Source organism: Dasypus novemcinctus, chromosome 29 (genome assembly GCF_030445035.2).
Source record: "Dasypus novemcinctus isolate mDasNov1 chromosome 29, mDasNov1.1.hap2, whole genome shotgun sequence".
Classification (NCBI taxonomy): domain Eukaryota; kingdom Metazoa; phylum Chordata; class Mammalia; order Cingulata; family Dasypodidae; genus Dasypus; species Dasypus novemcinctus.
The window spans coordinates 5,867,002-5,884,946 of record NC_080701.1 but is presented as its reverse complement, the minus strand read 5'-3'; the positions used below and the strand labels follow the sequence as shown (position 1 = coordinate 5,884,946).

The 17,945-nt window shown below is 39.2% G+C and overlaps 1 non-coding gene across 1 annotated transcript; it reads left to right on the top strand.

Moving 5' to 3' along the window:
- Positions 1-7,278: 7,278 nt before the first annotated feature.
- TRNAG-UCC (transfer RNA glycine (anticodon UCC)) lies at positions 7,279-7,353 on the top strand. The gene has a single exon. It is a non-coding gene; the product is annotated as a tRNA-Gly (tRNA).
- Positions 7,354-17,945: the final 10,592 nt, after the last annotated feature.

The window sequence follows — 17,945 nt, the reverse complement described above, 5'->3', positions numbered from 1 at the left end:
GGTACATACACGTTTAGGATTCTTATGTCTTCTTGGATCAATTGAACCCTTTATCAATATGTAATATCCCTATCTGGACCTGATAATTTTCTATGTTCAGATGTCTTCTTCATCTGATATTAGCACAGCCACTCCAGCTTCTTGTGATTAGTTTGCATCATACATCTTATCTCATCAATTTATTTTTTAATATATTTTTATGCTTTTAAAAGATACTTGGATTACACAAATGTCACACTCAAAAAATATAAGGGATTCCCATGTGCCCCACACTTCCCCACATTAATAACATCCTTAATTAGTGTGGCACATTCATTGCGATTGGTGAACACATTCTGGAGCACTGCCACCAAGGATGGATTATAGTTTACACTGTAGTTTACACTCTCTCCCACTCAAGTCTCTAGGTTATGGCAAGATACATAATGGCCTGTATCTGTCACTACAACGTCATTCAGGACTGTTCCAAGTCCCAAAAATGTGCGCATATTACACCTCTTCATCCAGTTTTTAAAAATATTTTATTGTCTTTTTTTTTAAGATACATGGATCCCACAAAATGTTACATTAAAAATATGAGGTTCCCATATACCCCCCACTCCTCCCACATCAACCACCTCTTTCATCACTGTGGCACATTCATTGCATTTGATGAATACATTTTGGAGCACTGCTGCACAGCATGGATTATAGTTTACATTGTAGTTTACACTCTTCCCCAGTATATTCAGTGGGCTATTGTGGGATATATGATGTCCTGCATCCATCCTTGGAATATCATTCAGGAAAACTCCAAGTCCCGAAAATGCCCCTATATCACTCCTCTTCTTCCCTCTCCCCACCCTCGGCAACTCCCGTGGCCACTGTCTCCACATCAATGATACAATTTCTTCCATTGCTAGAGTCACAATAGTTCTATAGTAGAATACCAGTTAAATCCACTCTAATCCATATTTTATTCCTCCATCCTGAGGATCCTGGGATGGTGATGTCCACTCCACTTCTAAATTGAGAGGGGGCTTGAATCCCACATGGCTGACGGATGGGATTCTCCTGCTTGCAGTGGTAGACTCTGTTGGTTCCCTGGTGTCGTGGCTGACCATCCTCACCTCCCTGTTAGCTCACCAGGGCCACAGTACATACAGGGCAGCACCTACTACAGTGATGAAAGGCAAAATGTCAAAAAAAAAGTTTTATGATATTTTTCATCCATTTTATTTTTCATCCATATGTCATTATGTTTTAGGTTTTTTTAATTTGTTTTGTTTCATCATTATGTTTGAAATTCATTTATTGAAGACAGCATACAGTTGATTAATATTTTTAATCTATTCTAATAATCCCTGATTTTTAATTGGCCATTTGCATTTAATGTTACATTTTATATTTTTATTTAGATCTTCTATTTTATTTTATTTTCTGCTTGCTCTCTTGTTTTTTGTTCTTCTTATTCCCCATTCCAGCCTTCTATAGGGTTGTGCAAATAATTTTTAATATGCCATTTTAATTTAGCATATTTCAACTATATTGATTTGTGTATTTTAGTGATTGCTCAATGGGTTACAATATACATATTTATCTTTTCAAAGCCTACTTAGAATCAATATTTTACCACCTAAATTGAATGTAGAAACCTTAACCACCAATAGGACTCTTTATTCTCCTCCCTTTTTGTTTTAGTTGTCTTTTATATTACATCTACTTGCATTGAAAATCCTATTAAATTAATATTGTAATTTTTGCTTTCAACCATCAAACATATTTTAAAGACCTCAAGACAAGAATTTTCAGGTATATTTACTCAGATAGCTACAATTTTTTATCTCTTTTTCTTCATTCCTTATGTCCCAAATTTTCTTCAGTTTTAATTTCTCTTCTTTCTGAAGAATTTCTCTTAGCAATTCTTTCAGAGAAGAACTACTTAGGTTTCCTTCATCTGAGAATGTCTTTGTCTTACCTTGATTCCTAAAGGACAGCTTCTCTGACTGGTTTCAAGATTTTTCTTTTTCTCTGTCATTAGTTTTCAGTCGTTTGATTGTGATATATGTGGGCATGGGTTTCTTTGGGGTTTATCAGGTTTTGGATTTGCTTTATTCCATACATAAATCACATTTTGATTGTTGCACTAGATTACTGTTTTTGACTGGAACTTCTTTTTTAATTAATCCTCAGTTAGTGAGCATGTAGTTCCCAAAATTTATTATTGCCTTCCCCATCTATAGCTATAACATTTCAGTAAATACATTTATGGTCTCTTTTTAAAAAGTACCTGACTATAGTAACATACAAACAACCCAGAATCTCCTGTTTCAACCACTTTCAAGTATACATTAATTACATTCCCAATATTGTGCTACCAATGCCAACATCCATGATGCAAGCTTTCCCCAGCCTTCCTTAGGCAATAACTTCCCCTTTCCCCCATCTCTTGGTGTGCTGGCTTAGAGCTGCGTACACCACAAAAGCATGGTCTTGACCACATCCACTTCTGTGGGTGAGAACCCCTGGAAACAAGACTTCGGGTGAGGTTACTTCAGTTAGGCGCGGCTCAGCTGAATCCGGAGGGTCTTACTGGATTGCTGAAGGTCTGATGGGGAAGGACACAGACCGAGAGCGAGAAGCTGGTAGTCAGCGGAACCGAGAAACCAGGAGGGGCCGCCACATGCATTGCCATGTGCTGGGAAAGCCAAGCAGCGAGGGTGGCTGGCAGCCAGCCCCAGAGCGCCACAGCCTCCTGGGGAAAGCTGCACCGTGCTGACACTTGAGTGGTGAGTAATCGTGTCACACATTGTTTGCCGATTTCCTCTTGCAAGACACTGGACATAGTCAAATGCACAAGGGGAAAAAAAACTCCAATTTTTAATATCTTAAAAGATGATTCTAAAAGTTAAAGCACTGCTCATTTAATTTCTTAGCAAAATGCTTGTTCCCAAAATTATGAATAAACACTTGCAGAGCACTTTTCAGCTTAAGAAGCACATTTACACGCCTTCACCAATTTAATTTCACAATAAATAAATCAAGCACATTTATTCCCATTTTGAAAATGAATGAACGAAAGCATGGAAAAGCATTTGTAAAATGTTGAGAAAACTGATCACCGCTTTTGGAAACACATGATGTCAATACCAAGTTGGAAATTAGTATTTGCAGATTTGTGAAGATCCACGGATTTCAGTGCCATTAATCCTAGACTTTCTACTGTTTAAGAAGAGTCCATTATAATTAATCCTTATTTTGAAGATGATCCTGAAATGTAAGGGAAGCTCAAATACCATGAACGTGATGATAATGATGGCAAAATCTATAGCTGGCACCAAATTTACTGATGTAAAATAATTTCATGTACGTATATTATCACATTTGACCCTCACATTGACGCTATGAAACAGGCCAATCTGTTATTATTTTCTATACTGAGAAAAATTAAGGCTCAGATTATTTTCCCAAGATCATCCAGCTAATAGGTGGCAGATTCACACTCACATCCTCTCACACCCAACACTGTGTCCTGTATGTTATTCTCTCCTTTCTATAATCATAGGTGGATAGAGATCATAGAACACCTTTCCTATGCCTGATTCTTTTTGGTACAAAAAGTATATTACATGTGCATTATTCACTTCAAGGGAAATGTACCTTTAAACTCATGGAAATTTTAATCACATAGATAAATTGTCTCTGGGACTATGGGAAGGAAATATGTCTAGATTTCCACAAGTTGTTTGAAGTTGAAACTTAAGAAACTGTAAATCACGTAAAAGATTTCAAAGGCTATTTTCATTTCAAAGGTTATTTAGCATTAGCACTACATGATTAGAGTAGAAATAAACCACAGAGTTTAGAACCTAAGAATAAAAGCTCTGAAGCCAGTCTACCTGTATTTGAATCCCAGCAACTTTCATCTGTGACCTTGGCCGTGGTACTTAAAAATTTTCTGGCCTCAGTTTTCTCATCTGTAAAATGGGCTACCTAAGTGGTAGTAGTATTATTAGATGTCATAAAAGTGCACATAGGGAGAGGATGTAGCTTGAGTGGTTGAGCGCCTGCTTCCCATGTATGAGGTCCCAGGTTTGATCCCCAGGGGGGTAGAGTGGGGGGTTGCACTATCCATGGAACTGGGGGGAGGGTCAGGGGAGGGAGCAGATGAACTCTGGGGATTCGTGGGTATGTGGTTGAAACTACAACACTGGGAATGTTTCTTTGGCAAACAGCCGGGGAGGGTTACTGGTTTGGGGTGTTGGGCATGGGGGACGTGCTGGACAGGGCGCACCTGGGGCGGCTTCTAGGGAGTGTGTGAGGGCTCATCTTGTCCCAGTGCATTGTATCACGAGTGGAGACCCAACCATGAGCAGGAATGCGCTGGATCCCATCCTGGGGAGTCCTGCTATGGGGGCAGGAGTCTCGCAAGAGCACAGGCAGGGCCTGATGGGGAGACAGGCCAGCATCAAGCCCTCCGTGTTGTTGCACGTGACCATGAACCTTGTTCTTCAAGGAGTGAAGCCTGGGGGTCACCAAGGGCCCTGAGGGGAGGGGGAGGGAGGAAGAGAGCAGATGGAAGAGGGGGCATTTTGGGGTGTTGGAATTTGCAGTAGTCAGCCAAAGGGGTGCTGATGCAAAATACCAGAAATATGCTGACTTTTATAAAGGGCATTTATTTGGGTTTGAGCTTACAGATACCAGGCCATAGGGTATAGGTCACTTCCCTCACCAAAGTCTATTTCCACGCGTTGGAGAAAGATGGCTGCCGATGGCTGCCAGGGCTCAGGCTTCCTGGGTTCCTCCCTTCCAGGGTCTTGCTTCTCTCTGGGCTCAGGGTTCCTCTCTTCCCAGGGCTTGCTTCTCTCTAGGCTCCGGGTTCTTCTCTTCCTGGGACTGGCTTCTCTTTCCTCTGCGTGCTGACTTCCTGGGGCTCCAGCTTAAGGCTTCAGCATCAGAGTCCAACATCAAAACCCTCCAACTCTGTCCTGTCCTTTGCCTTTTATCTATGAGTCCCCAGCCAACAAGGAGTGGGGACTCAACACTCTACTGACGTGACCCAATCAAAACCCTAATCATAACTTAATCATGCCCAGGAATAGACCAGATTACAAACATAATCCAATATCTATTTTTGTAATTCACAACTATATCAAACTGCTACAGAATTGTTCTACATGATCTTGCAATGATGAATATAGGTCATGTTAAATTACATCAAAATTTATAAAAGTGCATGGTCCAAAATGTAAACCATAATGTCAATCATTGACCATGGTCAGTAGCAATGCTTCAGTATTTGTATATCAACTTTAACAAAAGTACCACCCATATGTAAAATGTTATTAATTGGGGAAAGTGGGAAAGGGGGGAGAATGTTGGGTCTATGGGAATCCCCTATACTATATATGTGACTTTTCCATAACCTAAAGCTTCTTTGAAGATAAAATGAAAAAAATAAGATACTGGGGGAATAAATGGAAGAAAATCTCAGTGTACATACAAGACAACAGATCTTACAGTGATGAAAGATATAATGACAAAATTTGTTTTTTTATTTTATTTTTTTATTTTTTATTATTTCAAATACTTTTTATTTTTTGTGTTTTGTCATTTTTTAAACTATCATTATTTCATTTTCTTATTAATTTAATTCAGTTATTTTGTTGGTTTCATTTTTGAAGAAGTTTTGGATACAGAAGAGTTACAACTGTGACAGGGGAATCATTGGTGTGGGGTGTCAGTGACGGGGGATGCGTGGGAGGAGGTTCACCTGGACATACCTGTAAGGCATATGAAAGAGTTCAAGTGTTCATGGGGCATTGTCACGGTGGGTGTAGAGCCACACAATAATGAAAGAATATCAAATTCCCATCCTGGGGAGTTCTGACACATTTTCTAATGGGACAGCAGGAATCCCCCAAGTACAGGGGCAGTGACTAGTAAAGGAGGATGGACCATTGAGTGGCCCTTGATAGTGATGACTGTACTTATGAACCTTTCCTTTTGAAATTGAAACTTAGCCTAGTTTTATAGGGTGCCTAAGAGTTATCTCCTCAGAACCTCGTTGTTGCTCAAATGTGGCCTCTCTCTAAGCCAAACTCAGCATATAAATGCACTACCTTCCCCCTAGCATGAGACATGACTCCCGGGGATGAGGCTCCCTGGTACCGAGGGATTACCACCAGACACCAACTAGCGATGCAACTGGAAAAAGACTTTGACCAAAAGGGGGGAAAGGGTAAAGACAAAAAAAGTCTATATGGCCAAGAGACTTCAAAGTGAGTCAAGCGGTCATTCCAGAGGTTATGCTTATGCACATCTCAGCAGGATCCCATTGACTGCTGCAAAAAATACTGCCTCAAGTAGCTGGGCTCCTGAGGGCTCTGGAGACATCCAGACATTAAAGCCAGGGCAGACAGCTCAGGAGTTTGGTGCCCTGTCAGTGGGCCCTACTTTGGAATTTATGCTCCCCAGTGTGACAGAGTTGGACTCAGTTGTGGTTTCCCTACACATGGCTCTTCTGCCCCTTCTATTTGAACCTATAGTTAGTACTAGAGTTGATAGGAGTATGTCCAAGAGACTTAAATCTTTGGGTTTTCCATGTGCCATCTGGGCCTTGAATTGCAACAGAGTTGGAACTCCAGTTCATTGGACTCACCCGGGACAACTAACAAGGAAATAATGATGGACAATGACCATCCCAAGGAAGAAAGAGAGTCTACAACTGCAAGCAAGAGAAATCCATTCATCTGCCCCATGGGATCTAAGCCCCCTCTCAATTAGAGGTGGAGTGGGCATCACCATCCCAGAATCCTCAGGGTTGGGGAATGAATGATAGACTAGAGTAGACTTACTGTTATTCTACTATAGACTTATTGTTATTCTAGCAATGGAGGAAGTTTTTCATTGATGTGGAGGCAGTGGCCACCGGAAGTTCTGAGGGGAGGGAAAGGGGAAAAATAGGAGTAATATGGGCGCATTTTTGGGAATTTGGAATTGTCCTGAATGACATTGCAATGACAGATACAGGCCATTATATATCTTGTCATAAGTTGTAAAATTGTATGGGAGAGAGTACAAACTACAATGTAAGCTAAAATCCACATTTAGTGGCAATGCTCCAATATGTGTTCATCAATTTTAACAAATGTACCACAATAATGAAGAATGTTGTTAATGTGGAAAAATGTGGGAGGGATAAGGATTGGAGCATATGGGGATCCCCTACATTTTTTATGTATCATTTATGTAATCTAAGTATCTTTAAAAATTTTTTAAAAGAAAAAATTCTCACTGGGAGCAGATATAGCTCAGTGGTTGAGTGCCTGCTTTCCAAGCATGAGGTCCTGGGTTCAATACCCAGTACCTCCTAAAAAAAAAGTGCATGTACTTAACATAATGCCTGGTACATAGTAAGTGCTCACATGTGTTAACACTTATTACTACAGGAGGCACTGAAATATTTGTTGATTGAATTAGCAGTAGAAAAAATGATCAAACCTTATGAAAAATGACTTTGAGAGAACTTTTCAAAGAAATGTGAATAAAACTGCAGTATTTAAAATCTTACAGAACACAAGCAATTTTAAAAGCTTAGACACCCTCTAATTTTTCTCATGTAGATTAGTACCAGAATTCAAATTGCATGTCTAAGTCTTTTTGCATAAAACAATTGTCAGAATCTCTAACCAGGAAGAAAAAACAAAGCACATGTATTCTCTTTCCTTTAATATCCTTCTAAAGTATTTTTTGTATGTTAGCCCTGCATTGTCTGATATTATTTTTCTCTTTGTTAATTAGGAAACTCTGGGTTTAAATTTTGTCTGCTACTTATTATCTAAATGTTCTTGGACAAATTAATTAACCAGAGATGCAGATAATAATATAGACACTTTACGGTTGTTGTGATTAAATGGATAATGTATTTTGAATGCTTAGTACAGAGACTGGTGCATTGAAACTTTGATCTTAGTTTTCTCTTCCTCTCCTAATATTTGATAACAGAGAAGAAAGATTTCCCCTTCATGGTAATTATTCTCAAACTAAGATGCATAATAATCACCCAGAGTTTGTAGAAAAAACAAATCTCTGGGCAGAATCCCTTAAGAATTTGATACAGTAAATCTGGCATAAGGCCAAGAAATTTTTATGTCTATTAAGCACTGTAGGTGCTTCTTATGAAGGGTCATGTTTTTTAAATGTTTGTTTAAAATATGATAACTAACTAAAAAATATAGTAAAAGAAATAATGGAATTAAAATGACACACTAAAATTTATCTATTTAAAACAAAAGGCAGTAATAGAGGAATAGAGGAACAAAAAAAAGACATAAGACAGAAAATAAATAGCAAAATGACATATATCCTACATTATTAATAATTACATTAACCGTAAGTGGATAAATACTTGAACCAAAAGGCATATGTTGGCCAAATGTTTAAAAAAAAAAAAAAAAAGCAAGAGTTTAATATATATCATTTGTGAGACACACACTTTAGATTTAGGTATAAATGGGTTGCAAGTAAAAGGACAGGAAAATATATGCCAGGCAATAAAAGAGAGCTGTAATGGCTATACTAATATCATACAAAATAGGTTTTAAGACAAAAATTGTATTAGAGACAAGAAAGGACATTTTACAAAAGGATCCTTCCATCAGGAAGATAAAACTATCACAAATCTTTGGCATCTAACAACAGAGTCCCAAAATACAAGAAACAAAAACTGACATAATTTAATGGAGAAATAGACAATTTAGCAATAGTAGTTGGGGACTTAAGCCAATCCCCAAGACCCCATAATGCCTCCCTCATGTAGCCAATGGAATAAAACTCAAGAAGCTAATTGTCCAATGCCAGGTCCAAAACAGCTTCCTGAGCTTTTTGTTCCAGGGTACTGTCCATGTTTAAGTCACAGTGTATCATTGGATCCCATGTGGGGAGTTGTATCATCTCATTTACATCATTACCATTAGTACTTTTTCAAAGGACAAATATTAAAAATCAATGACTTAGATGACAGGCATTTAGAAACAAAAGTATCTTTTGAAATGTAATCAGCTCTCCACCCCTTTCCCCACCCCATCCAAAACTATTCAGCCCCTTTGAATTTTCTATTAACACTGTTCAGTGAGATTCATGAGCAGTTTTATGCTGTGGCTGTTTGCAGTTCAGATGGTGATTGATTGTGATTCACACAAAGCGTCCACTCAGGCTGATCACTGCTACTTTCCAAAAGCCTTTTCCTGGCATCTGGACCACTTTCAACATTCTATTTCAGTATCAGATGCTATTATGAGAAATTTTACTCAATTTCTTTATAATTGAAATATGTTGTTGAAAATTATCAAGACAGTAGGAAAGAGCTAATCAGTATTGGTTTTGGATCCAGACAAACACAAGAAGGGAGTATAACTGGGGAATTCCTCAACAAGAATGAGGAAAAAGGTGACAGACTTTGCTCAGTGGTTAGGGCATCCATCTACCACATGGGAGATCCACGGTTCAAACCCCGGGCCTCCTTGACCCATGTGGAGCTGGTCCACGCGCAGTGCTGATGCACGCAAGGAGTGCCCTACCATGCAGGGGTGTCCCCCATGTAGGGGAGCCCCACACGCAAGGAGTGCACCCCGTAAGGAGAGCTGCCCAGCGCAAAAGAAAGTGCAGCCTGCCCAGGAATGGTGCCGCACACATGGAGAGCTGATACAACAAGATGATGCAACAAAAAGAAACACAGATTCCCGTGCCTCTGACAACAACAGAAGCAGACAAAGAAGACGCAGCAAATAAACACAGAGAACAGACAACCGGGCTGGGGGGGAAGGGGAGAGAAATAAATCTTTAAAAAAAAAAAAGAATGAGGAAAAATGTATATGTGGGTGGTGGTGAGGGGTGGAGAAAGAGAGGGAAACATTTCTAAACTCAAAAGTTGAGAAGGAAAGTATTCTTACAATTATATGAAATGTTAATATGAACATTGTTTAACACTAAATTAAATTCATGATTACTATCATAATATCTTTTATACCATAAACATGTTGCTTAAGAAAATACTTTCATTATGTAAGTAAAGTAATAAATTATCTTAATGTGCCTATATAACATACTCACACACACACACATAAATGGGCTCCATACATTTTTTTGTTGAAAATAACCATTTAAACTGACTCCAGCTGAATTTAAAAATGAGAGAATATCTAGAAAACTCTGAAAATAAAGAATCAAGGAAGGATCTAGTCCTATCAATATTTAAGTTTGTGAAGCCATAGTATTTATAATAGAACTAGTACACGAATGACTAGAAATAAATAGAACCAAATCATGAGTCCAGAAAGAAGCCTAAAAGTGCAGGGGAAATTAATTTATTAAAGAAAGGCTTTCTAAGTAACTTCAGAAAAATGAACTGTCAATAAATCCTGTGGAAACAATTGGCTAGCCTCTTGGAAAAAAATATTCAATTAATTCCTAACCTGTCTCCCTATATCAAAAATAGGTCCCAGGTGAATTAAAGATTTGAATGTTAGAAAAATAAAATCATAATGCCTTAGAAAAATATAGGAAACGATTTTTCTCACAGTCATAGGATCCTACAGAAGACAAAAATTCTGTGATCTATAAAGAAAAAGATTGATAAATTTTACTATATAAAAAGTTTATATTTTATAGTATCACAAAATCTTTTTTAAACGAATTTAAAAACAAACAAAAATATTTGTAATACAAGTAGCAAAAGGCTAGTTTGCTTAACGCTTAAAAAATTATAAATGAATAAGACAAATAATTCAATAGAAAAAATGGGTAAAGGATAAAACAGGTAATTCACGAGAAAAATATAAAATAAATATATATTTTTAAATTAAACTCACTTATAATTTTGAAAATGAAAATATCAATAAGATACTACCTTTCACCTCTCAGCCTGCATAGATTTCAAGTCTTGATAATGTACTGTGTTGGTAAGTGTGGAAAAACAAGTACTTAAATATTGCTGATGAGAATATAAATAGTTGCTATTTAAAATATCTCTCAAACTATCAGCTGTGCTTGCTCATGTCCAACAATTCCATTACCAGAAATTTATCCTCAAATATGCTTACCTACAAGTGATCCCCCTTGTTTTAGGTAAATAGGCCTGCTATGACAAACACCACACACAATTTGGCTTAAACAACAGAAATTTATTGGCTCAGAGTACCTTCATCACCTGACAATCAGCCTCTTGTCTGGCTTCTGACTTCTACTGACTGCTGCTCCCATGTCCGTGTCCATTTCCCGTGCCTAGAAGGACTGGAGGCCCGTGGGATGAAGACGCACCCTCGTTCAGCTTGGCTGTACCTTAGTTAATAACGCCTTCAAGGGTCCTAGTTCGCAAATGGGGCTCAGGACTTGAACATGTCTTCTGGGGGAGAAATGACTCAACCCCCAACGCCCGCATGCGCTTCCCAACAAATCTTCCTATTGCGTTCAGTTAATGCTCCACAATCTACTCCTGACTTGAGCGAGAAACCTTAGTCATCTTTGATCTTCCGTCTTCCTATTTCTCACATTTCATTTTTTCCAAATACCATCAATTTGCCTCCAAAAGTCCTCAGACTACCTGTGACATTTAAAATAGACACAAGTCCTTTGTACTTCTCCCATCATGAGGAGGTGTCTAAGTCTCTTTCTTCTTTGACCGGATTTGGCCATATGACTCGAACTGGCCAAAGGGACACCAGCAAATGGGGCACTAGTAGAGGCTTGATAATCACCTGCGCTTGGGACTTGCCCCCTTGGACTCCTGTCTTCTAGAAAACACCACCCAGCAGGCTGTAAGGAAGTCACACCAGCCTCTGGGATGAGGAGGGGCAAGACGGGGAGGCAAGATGCCTTCGTCGGCAGCCAGAACCAAGAGCCAAGGTCTGTGAGCCAGTCCTCCTTGAACCGTCCAGCTTTTCCAGCCATAATCTGATTGGAACTACCTGAATGAGCCCAGGCAAGACCAGCAGCAGAACCCCCATAGAATCATGAGAAATGAGGCATCATTTCTGGTTGTAGCCACACAGTCGGAGGTGGTTTGTTAGGCAGCAAAATCACTGTCCTCTCCTGAGTTGCAGGCCCTACCTGGGTCTCGCCAAAGCTCATCTGGATTTTTAGAAGTAGCAAGATAACCAATCTCCCTGATTCCTGTATTTTCCCCTCTAATTTATTTTTAACTCCGTTTTTATTACATTCACATAGGATCACATTATTCTCATATTAGAAACTTTCAATCAGCACATTGCTCTGCATAATAGCCCAATTTTTAATTGATATTTAATGCCCTTTAAACTCCACTCAATCTATATTCCAGTCACATTTCTCACCACATACACCATCTTGTTTTCCTGTAGGACTTTGCACATTTCTATTATAACACTTACCATGTCCTTTCATGTTTCACATTTGTTCCACTGTCCAAATTGCACTATAGATGTACCCAAAATACAAATTGTACAAATGCTTTGGAATGATCAGAAAACTTAGTTTTACTTTGTTTCATTTGAGTTTCAACCTTGAGAAAAAAGATAGCATTATGTCCACCTTACAAATGAAAAGAAGGTTCAAAGCACAAATGTAGCTTGCCCAAGTCTCACAGTACTGGAGCCTTAAATAAAAGTGTGGTTATGTGATCCCAGTAGAGTACACTTTGCCTAATTACCTACACCAGTCTTCAAAACACTGTGTATTTCCATATTTTTCAGGAAGAAATTTCAAAGTTAACTAATCTACTAAAAGCAAGGTTCTGAATTCCTTTCATTTAGTCTAGATGGAAAGTTGTATGGTAATGAAATCTTTATTTAATGGTCAGTACTTAAATAGTCCAAACACCTCTCCTAGCATCTTCAGGGAAAACTTCTCATTTGAATGGGTCTGCCTGGTAAAAACCAACATATTTAACCATCATGTGTAATTGTTGGCTGAAAGCCAGTAGAATCAAAAAGGGCAGGTCTGAGCAAGGAAAAAAATAGGCAAGTGCAGACCAGCACAGAGGTAAACACACCTTCAAAAGATGACATAGAAAGTGTGTTCTATTCTGTAGGGAATGAACAATTTTGATGCATTGGGTAAGTAACTGATTGCATCTCCCACTCATCTGATTGCATTCTACTTAATTTCTCTATGTCTTGATTAGCCTGCCTAAAAAATAAGGGTGATAATACCTCACGAGGTTGTTGGGGGTTTAGCTGAAATATTATATGTAGAGCACATTTTACAGTGCTTGTCATAGAGAGAACAAGCAATGAATTGTCGCCACTATCATTGTTTTTTGTTATATTAGGTAGTAAAATGTTTTTCAGGTTAAATAGAGGGATTGCTCATGCCTGTACTCAAGCACTGAAATAACACCAAATAGATGATATCTTGTCAGCTCTGATAATGCTTTATTTAGATTGTTAATGTTATCCTAAGTTAAGACTGAGAGGAAGATATTAGCCAAATTTGTGTAAAATGCTCAAAGCTAGACCAACCATATGGCAAGGAGAATAAAACACATTCACTGATTTGAACAATATTGGATTCAGAAGGAGCACAGCACAACTTAAAGGACTTTTGCACTCAGATACCATTGGAAAAACTGGACTTCAACCACCAACAGGAAATAGCTATTAGATAGTGAACCCACAGTGCCTACTACAATCATCTGTGCATCCTTTCTCCCCTTTTTCATTTCCCTTTCCCTCCTGAACCCATTCCCGTCTGACACCTGCCCCTCACATTCTGATTAAACCATTCTTACCAAAGCTGCCATGACTCCATATTGCCAAATCCAACTGGCATTTCTTTAGCCCTCAACTTCTTTGACCTATCAGTAGCACTCCACACAGCTGCCTGCTCCCGCCTTCTAGAAATGCACTTTTCTGGATATATGTGGTCTATGCAAAACTTTTTTGGTTCATGCAAAACTTTACTGATTTTCTTTCTACGTAGCATCTCTCCCTCTTCTTCGGGCAGCTCTTCCTCTCCTACTTACCTTACGTGACCCATTCATCCTCCCTGTCATCGCTATGTCAGTAACGCCTGAATTGTGTCTCCAGACTAACTTCCAGCCTGGCATGTCCAATTGCTTACTTAACCTAATCACCTGGTCATCTCACTGGCATCTCAAAATTGATACTTCCAAAACTGAACTCTTGATTTTCTCCCCAAATTGTTTTGCTTTCAGGCTTCCATTATTTCAGTAAATGGTACTATCATCACCAATTTGCTGAAGCCAAATCTCTGGGCATCTCTTGGCATTCCTCCCATACCTCCACATTCAATATATTACTAAGACCTATGATTCTACCCTCAAAATATCCCGAATCCATCCATTATTCTCCATTCCCACTGCCACCACCTCAGTATAAACCCTCTTTCTCTCTTCCATGGACTAACGCACACATAGCCTCACAACAACCCTCTACTCCCCTCTTCCCCCATCAAATCCAACATCTGTATGGCAATCTAAGTGGTCTTTTAAAGATGTTAGTGGATGATGCCATTCTCTTGCTTACAGTCCTTCTATGCCCTGCCATTACACTAAATTAAAACACGAAATCCAGTGTGGCCTACAGCCCTGCGTGATGTAGTCCATCCATGTCAACCTCTTCAATCACTCCTTATCCTACTCTTCTGCCGATCAACTGTACTCTAGCCACTTGACCTTCTTTTAGTTTCTTGAACATATCACACTCGGTCCTCCCGCAAAGTCTTTGTCCATGCCGTCCCCTGTGCCTAGTACGTACATGCCCTTCCTCCCACATAAAACAAACTGCACAAATTCTCTCCAACTCCTATACATCCTTCAATAGGCTTTCTGGTCTCAACTAAAGCACATAGCCCTGTATTCTTTCCTATACTTCCTTGTTCTTTTCTTTTATAGCAGTTATCCCAATCTTTATTTTTAACTTATTTTAATTTTATAAATAAATTAAAATTTTATCATTATTAATATTTGTTCCATATATTTAATGCCTGGTTAAAATTAAGTGTAATTTAGAGTGTTTGGTAATTTAATTACCTACCTGTGTGTATTCTTTAATAGCTGCCTGGAACATATACCTTCACAATCACTACTATAAGAAAACACATACATATACATATATACATACACATGCACAAAAGGGTGCAGAAATTTCTCAACAACTTTAAGGAACTCATGAAAATTCTAAAACTAGCTATGACATTCCCACTGCTATTTCATTCCAATAAACTTCAGTTCTTGCTAAATTTCATTCTTGCAAAACATTAGATCCAAAAGAGGAAAGTGTAAGTTCAATTTCATCAAGCTTAGGTTTCACTATCAATATTCAGTGAGAACTCTCTAATCCAATTAAAGGTATTTTAATAGGTATGTTCTGATAAAATACTTATATGTCTTCATGGATCTCTGCCTTGTCCCTGACTTCAATTTATTAGAATGCCTCAATTGATCTACATCAATTATTTCATGGAAATAATATTAGTAAAATTTTGGCTTTAACATTTCAGATAGGAAATCCCCATTGGGGTAATAAATAATATATCTATGTCAGGGAATTGGCAAGCCTTCTTCATCAGAAAACTTCCTGGCTGACAATCACACAAAGCTGAGACCACAAAGCATATCTTAAATGTTTTAGCACTTGGATTTTCCTAAATACTTCTTTTAAGTACTTTCTGAACAACTTGCACAAAGATCAAAACATACTAATTTTATCATTGCTGGCCAACATCATAAAAGAAACTTATAAAAGCATATGGATACATTCACTAACTTATAAACAACTAAACGTTTCATGATTTTATTGAAAAGAGTCAATAAGATAAAAGATTTTCCTCATTTGTAAAAAGAAGAGATTGAACTAGATAACAGCTAAGAAGTCTTCAAGCTCTAAAAGTCCTAATTTTTTTCTTAGAATAAACGATGCGTATTTTCCTCTTATTACAAGGAAAGCTTATAGTACGTGTTATTTACATGCTTCACCATATCTGTATTTTTACTTGATATTCATTAATCAGGTAACGTATTGAATTGGCATGCAAGGAGTTGTAGGCTCCCTCTAGCCTCTCTGAGAAACGGAAATACTAAAGGGGAATTCATTACCACTTCTTAGCATGCACAGCAGCTAATTTGGAGGAATTTCTGCCCTTCGTTCTCCCCTTCCACATTTCCCTCTCTTCCCACATTCTGTTACACACACATTCCACCATCATGCCCATTATGGGTATAGCCATTTCTGCTCTACTAAGGGCAATAGAAAGCTTCCTCCTGGAACCACACAGAAGAAACAACTCTTCATTGAGTTGATCTCAGGTGTTCTCCCTGACAGCTCAACTAAACCTATTTTCCCGTGGAGTCATTTTTCTCAGTTCCTCCTTCACAGCCCTTGGAAATGGTGTTGAAAGTAATAGAGTTAAAATAAGATAAAACTCTGCTCAAAACCAAGCAAGAGCTTGCCCAGTCTGTCTATGGTCAGGCTCAAGCTTACTCCTGCTACTTGAGTCAGGAGACCCTCTAGTTTAAGAGGTCTTTGTGATGGGAAAAGACATCATGTGGAACTTATGGCGAGGTCCAGCGGGGAAATCACAACAAGCTCTACCAGGTTACTGGGAAAAGGTCATGCCCTCTGCAGTGGAGAATATACATTTTTTGAAATGTAACCCTTAGCTGAAAGCCTGATGACAGTGTTCCAAAATGGCGGCCATGTGGCTAGAATTTCCCATTATGAACTGGATCCTGTTAGACCCACCTACTCATAAGGTAGGGTAAGCCCAGCCACAACCCATCATCTGACAGAAGTGGTACATCCACAAGGGAAACAAACCAGATCAGTGGGAAAAGCAAGCAACGTGAGCAAATAGCCCAATCTCATGCATTGTCCACCACGGTTAGACCAACACTTCAGCGGCAGTTCACACCCATGAGCAATAAAGGAAGCCCCTGAGGATCTGCTGGTGGAGAAGGAGAATGTCCAAGCTAGGTTTCCAGATGGATCAGCTCAGTATTTGGGTACAAGTCTAATTCAGGGAAAATTCTCCCAATAGGGCTAAGTTTGGGACATTGTGTCTGGTCATCTGTTTGTGTTATAAAAGATAAGACTATATAAGAATTCATGGGGTGGGAAGTGGACTCGGCCCAATGGATAGGGCATCCACCTACCACATGGGAGGTCTGTGGTTCAAACCCTGGGCCTCCTGACCCATGTGGAGCTGGCCCATGTGCAGTGCTGATGCATGAAAGGAGTGCGGTGCCACGCAGGTGTGTCCCCCACATAGGGGAGCCCCACGTGCAAGAAGTGCACCCCATAAGAAGAGCCGCCCAGCGCAAAAGAAAGTGCAGCCTGCCCAAGAATGGCACCGCACACACAGAGAGCTGACACAGCAAGATGACACAACAAAGAGAGCCACAGATTCCCAGTGCCACTGATGAGGATAGAAGCGGTCACAGAAGAACACACAGTAAATGGACACAGAGAGCAGACAACTGGCGGGGGAAGGGGAGAGAAATAAATAAAAAATAAATTAGTTAATTAAAAAAAAAAAAAAGAACTCATGGGTAGTGGCAAATGACCTGGCTGGCTGACCAACTTCCTGGAAGAATAAAGATTGGAAGATCAGAAACAAAGAGGAAAAAAAAAGGAACTTATGGGTAGTGGCAAATGTCCTGGCTGGCTGACCAACTTCCTGGAAGAATAAAGATTGGAAGATCAGAAACAAAGAGGTCTACCAGAAAATAATATTTATGGATACATGGGAATGGGCATAAAATGTAGTCTACATATTAAAAGTTCATAACAGGGAAGCAGATTTGGCTCAATGGATAGAGCGTTCACCTACTGTATGAGAGGTCCAGGATTCAAACCCAGGGCCTCCTGACTCGTGTGGTGAGCTGGCCCATACACAGTGCTGATTCACACCAAGAGTGCCATGCCACGTAGGGGTGCCCCAGCAAAGGGAAGCCCCATGCACAAGGAGTG